The sequence below is a fragment of the Palaemon carinicauda genome, chromosome 41 (genome assembly GCF_036898095.1).
Source record: "Palaemon carinicauda isolate YSFRI2023 chromosome 41, ASM3689809v2, whole genome shotgun sequence".
Classification (NCBI taxonomy): domain Eukaryota; kingdom Metazoa; phylum Arthropoda; class Malacostraca; order Decapoda; family Palaemonidae; genus Palaemon; species Palaemon carinicauda.
In genome coordinates, this window is record NC_090765.1 from 20,234,036 (window position 1) to 20,240,161 (window position 6,126).

Here is a 6,126-nt window from a genome sequence, read left to right on the forward strand (position 1 = left end):
TCTACTCCATGTTCTCTTTACATCGCTTTCCAATTGTTCTCATTATCAATTACATAACACAAGAACAAAATCAAAGACATAATCTTCGTTAGTATCCCTTAAATCATATAATCTGGCTCTTTTCAAGATGACTATTTTATATCACTCCTAAAAAGAATTGGATTAAAGGTCACTCGTGAAAGAAGCAAGGGACAGGACAATGACCTGGAGACAGACGTATACACATATATTCAGCACCCAAACCCCGCTTCACGCTAGGACCAGGGAGGGCCAGGTTATGGCTGCTGATGACTCGGCAGGTGAGGCCTATTGGCTGCCCCACAAGCCTCATCCCTTGCTCACAAAGATGGTGAGGTTACAGACACTACTAGAAACTAACGAGCTTGAGCGGTCTCGAACCCCCGTCTAACAGATTGTGTGGCATGGACGTTTCCAATTGGCCACCACAATTGTACCTCCGCATAAGATTATAATGAACCAAGACTCATATGTTTGTTTCTACACAAAGAACAGAAGCATAAAACCCTGAGAGATTTAGCTCACCTGTAATCACTGTTATGTGGAGGTCCAGCATCCGAATCATCACCGAAATAATAGGAGGACATTATACGAGTGAAGCCGTAAGGCTGAGCCAAGGTGAATGCCACGCCCAGACGGTAATCATGGGGCCATTTATGGGTTAAAGTATCACCTGGGGGGAAAAATAGCCACATTAAAAAAAAAAAAAAAAAAAAAAAAAAAAAAAAAAATCTACGATCAATTTGAGATGTAATTTATAGATCTTCGGGTAAAGTTTCTCCTGAATATTCTCTTATAGAGTAATTGAGTTGGCAGTTGAATCAAATATCTCTTACCAAAAAAATAAAACACTTTCCCACACTTAATAAAACAATACACAAGATATAAGGCACAAGTTAAACATTACCAGCACCGCCATGCCCACGCTGGTTGTCATGATTATCGACAAAAACAAAAGCTTTCTCTGGATCTGCCATGAGCCACCCGGGGTCATAAACACCGGCCAGCTGAGATGGGTCCTGGATGCCCCAAGCGATCTTCTGGCTGTACCTGAATTCGGTTATGCGACCTATCGAAATAGATTAATCATTGTTGTATGGAATAATGCATTCGTATATCATCTCTTAGTTTTAATTTCTCTTGTTAAAGTTTTAACTAGTTGTAAGTTGTGTGTGTGTATGTGTGTGTATATATATATATATATATATATATATATATATATATATATATATATATATATATATATATATTATATATGTGTGTGTGTGTGTGTGTGTGTGTGTGTGAGTGTGTGTGTATGTATGTGCGTGTGTGTGTTAGTATGTGTGTATGTGTGTGCGTATATATATCACATAAAACTAATTAAAACTTTACCAAGATAAATTATTTATAAGAGAAATGTAGGATAAAGAAAACTATCTATCTATCTATCTGTCTATCTATCTATATATATATGGATATATAAATATATAGTTTTATACACATTTCTCTCAGAAATAATAATAATAATAATAATAAAAATGATAACTTACCCAACCCATAGTAATCCCTTACAGTGACAGCCCCATCATTACGATCAATGACCTCAAGGGCAAAGAATGGCCTAGTTCCTGCAGGGAAGCCTTGCTCGGGGTTGAGGTCATGGGTCATATCCATAATGGCCTTCAGGTCCTGAAGAAACACAAAATAGCCTTTGTTTCTTAAGGAAATCATCTGATATTTTGAGCTTAAACTATACATAATTTACATGTGCTTCTTGTTAACTTGGTGGTTTCACCTTTGTTGTGTTATTGGTATTTTGATTATAAATTGATTAAATTAAATACCTGGATAAGAGCAAATACATCCTTTATTATCAGACGTATAGATAATACAGCATACATTGTCTGCTTTATTACCTCAATTAAATATAAAATAGTGGTATAATTCTGATTATAAGATGAGTTAGTTAATAGAAAAGCTAATAGAAGCTGATAGAAAATATATCCTTCTTCAACAAATGTCTAAATAACCGCATGCAATGCATACTTTACCTTATTTAAATATACAGTTTTTATATATTAAGTATCGTTATATGTAAATCTTAAAACCTACACAGCATTATACCTAAAGAACCATATCAGATAACCTATAATTTTCTTTAATAAAAATAATTTTTACCTCCGGCCACATGTGTTTAGCAGCGTCGACCCTGAAGCCTGCCACGCCAATATCCACCAGTTTGCTGAAATAGTCCGCTACGGACTGACGTACGTGATCGGTAGCGCCGTAGAGGTCCGTCAGTCCCACGAGGTAACAGTTACGCACGTTGTACGGGTCACCATAGTTATCAACACTGCCTGTGGTTGGCGTGGGAAGTATTTGCTTGTTATGATGATAATTTTAATTACATTATTAATTTATAATATGTTAAATTGGATTTGATTTTAAAGCTTATTTTCTGATTTTGGTATTATAATTAAAATAATAATAATACAAAAATCTGTAATAATGATATTAACAAAATGTTAGGATAACTTATCACTTAAATCAACTGAGAGAGAGAGAGAGAGAGAGAGAGAGAGAGAGAGAGAGAGAGAGAGAGAGAGAGAGAGAGGAGAGAGAGAGAGAGAGAGAGAGGGGGGGGGGGGGGAGTGGAGCGAACCCGTTCCAACTTCAAAGGGGACAAACTATCTCGTAAAATAAACTTACCACTACCCGAAGGGCACATGTCCCTCGGAGTGAAATGTTCCGCCTTGTAGGGCACTCCAGGGAAGTCACGGTCGTCGGAATTGAAAGCGGTGCCCCCCTGAACCAAAGCCCTGTCGACCTAACCCTGCCATGTGATTGACGACGGCGTCCACAAATATTCTGCAATTGAATACACAGTACAAAATGCAGGCAATGACATAAATAAGAGCCTTTGTATTTGGCTGGGTCAGACCGGGTGTAAAATTTTAAAAGGTAAGACTTTATAACATTTTAAAAGAGAAACAAATAAGAACACCACCTAACCTAACCCAGGAGCTGTTTCCTTAACTACTTGCTTCTCGAGGGGGGGGGGGGGGGGGGGCTTACACCACCCTGCACACCCCATAGAACACCGTAACCTTAGGTAACCTTACCAATGTTTGCTTCTCTAATGGCTTAACTTTTGGCAAGGTAACACCAAATCCTAATATTTCGTAAAAAGTAAAACTAACTTCATTTCATATTTCAGAACAAGATTACACTTTCCCCATAAAGGAAATCAATTTAACAATGAACTACATTCACCCCACACAAACAATGATTTTACTACCACAGCATTATTTATGTTAACAATAACAACTTTTACAACAAATAATCAAAATAAACAAGAATATCTCACCTTACACCAACAGCATTGCATCTATGAACCATGTCAACAAACTCCTCTTCAGTGCCAGACCTTGACTCCAGTTTGTAGGAGACTGGTTGATATCTCTGCCACCAGGGGAACGGGTAGTCCTCTGTGATGACGGCGTGCTCATTTGGAGGGGATATCTTCAGGAGGGAATTCGTTGAGGTATGAGTTAAACGGACTTTTAGTCATGACCAAAAGAATGGCAAAACGTTTGAAAAAAAAAAAAACAATTTCAATTAGTAATGGATTTCTATTTTTCTTATTTTTTTTTTAATAAAGAAAAAAAGTTACTGTTCCAATTAATGTGTATGCTTACTCTATGATTTATTTACCTATCTATCATTGCCAAATTGTAGATTTAAAAAAAAAATGTGAATTGGATGTGAAATGGTTGATGTTTGCAGTCGTTACTGTGGTGACTGTAGACAAGGAGGAATAGCCGAAGAAGCTGGTAGGAGAGTTTGAACAAATATGAAAATGTGAGTAATGGTAAGGTAATCCAGGGAAACAATATGCAACAAATTTTTGTAGATTTGAGATCAAAGCACTCAGAAGAATATTGGGAGTTAAATGGCAGGACAGGATTAGAAATGAAACTATGAGATATTACTCGAATGCCGTATGTGGATGAGATCATAGTGAGGGGTAGACGGAGGGTGGTTTGGGCATGCTCTTCGGCCTCCCCAAGGACCCCAAGAGAGATTAGTTCACCAAACTTTCAACTGGGCTCCACAAGGCACAAGAAGAATTGGAAGGCACAGGACTACATGGCTGAGGACTATGAAGCGTGACGTAGATGATAAATGGTGAAGTATTGATTTAAAAGCTCAAGATAGAGACGACTGGCGAAATCTAACCAAGGCCCTTTGCGTCAATAGGCCGTAGGAGATGATGATGATGAATGAAGGGAAATGGAAACAAATGTGGAGAAATGAGTGTTACAATAAAATGGAAGGGTTGATTTAAATAAGTACCTGGGAGTAAATATAAAGACTGATGACATGATGAGAGAAGAAGTCACGGAATAAGAAAACTAAGAAAGGAAGCAGGGTGTCTGCAGAAGCTTGAGTTATCTGTTGGAGCCAATGTGGAAATATTATGCTAGTCCCGAGGCCGGTAAATAGTAAGGGTTCGTGGCACGGAAGGTATCCGGCCGTGAAAATATTCCGTAACAATAAACATAATACAATGGAAATGAAAGCCCTTGTTATTCAGGAAGCACAAGAATGACTGCATGATAGGCAGCTAGGTTCGTCATACTGTTGGGGAGGTTTCTGTTCAGGTACAATGAACAAATAATGCTGTGGAGGTCTAAATTCAGCAGTTAGAGGATAAGAGAGACAGTAACGGATATGATGTTATTTTCGGAACAATCCCCTTTACGTCTGTCCAGTTTCACTAACCTGCACACCGCAGAATTCAGCTCCCGCTAAAAACCTCTCGCATTCCAGAGCCACATCTGTCCATTTCCACTCGAAAAGGTGAACTATGACGGTCCCTTCCATTGCACGCTGGATTTTTCGTTAGCCCCACTTCCAGTGCTGAGCATCCAATCACAGCAGAGGCAACGGCTACAAACCTTAGCGAACAGAAACATAAATGAAGTTAGGAAAAACTGGAAACTTTACAGACAATTGTAATTGATTCACACCTCATATATTCATTAAAAAAAAAAAAAGAAAAAAAAATTAACCCAGAAGGGTGGAAAAGTGGCCTTTTCTTCTTAATGTTGAATGTAAATGACACAGACTATGTGGAAATCGAATGAAACCTTTAAAGTTGAATATAACTGCCGTTCCCTTGAACTATTCTTTCAATAGACGCAAAAATATCTATTCCAGATTTCACTCTCCAAAGCGATTGGTTAGGCTTAGTAAATCTATTCTTGTTCATGCAACAACAAATGCAGCAGTTTCTAGTCCACTGCAGGACAAAGGCCTCAGACATATCCCTGTTCATGTGTGGGGTTTGGCCAGTTTTCATCACCATGATGGCCACTGAGGATTGGTGATGATGCTAGACTTCAGTCTGATCGCTCAAATCAAACCAACCTATTATGGGTGGCCCTGACTAGTACAGCTTAGATGATCATGGCGATACACAAACCCTTTCACGATATCCCCGCAATAAATACAATTTTCTGGCGTTACCCTCAATCTTAGAATACCCAACACACAAAATTCACAATTAAAGATATCAAAAGTAACACAATTTAAAAATACAAAAAGTACTTACTACTCAGTCTTTAAATCTGATTGGTTTAGAAATGAAGGTCTCTCTCTCTCTCTCTCTCATATATATATATATATATATATATATATATATATATATATATATATATATATATATATATATATATATATATATATACATATACCCCATTCTGAATGGAAATACCTAAACATGGTAAAAGGGGTTTGCATATCGCCATGATCATATATATACATACATACATACATACATATATATATATATATATATATATATATATATATATGTATATATATATATATATATATATATATATATATATATATATATATATATATATGCAAACCCCCTTGTACTATGTTAAGGTATTTCCATTCAGAAAAGGATATATATATATATATATATATATATATATATATATATATATATATATATATATATATATATATTATATATATATATTTACACATTTACCTTAGGATTGTAAGCGACCCCATGTCTGCGGTGGTGTGGTACATTATGAAAACAATTCG

At 36.7% G+C, this 6,126-nt stretch overlaps 1 pseudogene; it reads right to left on the bottom strand.

The window, feature by feature from the left end:
* Positions 1–6,126, bottom strand: part of LOC137632276 (alpha-amylase-like) — a 23,881-nt pseudogene extending 17,755 nt beyond the window's left edge.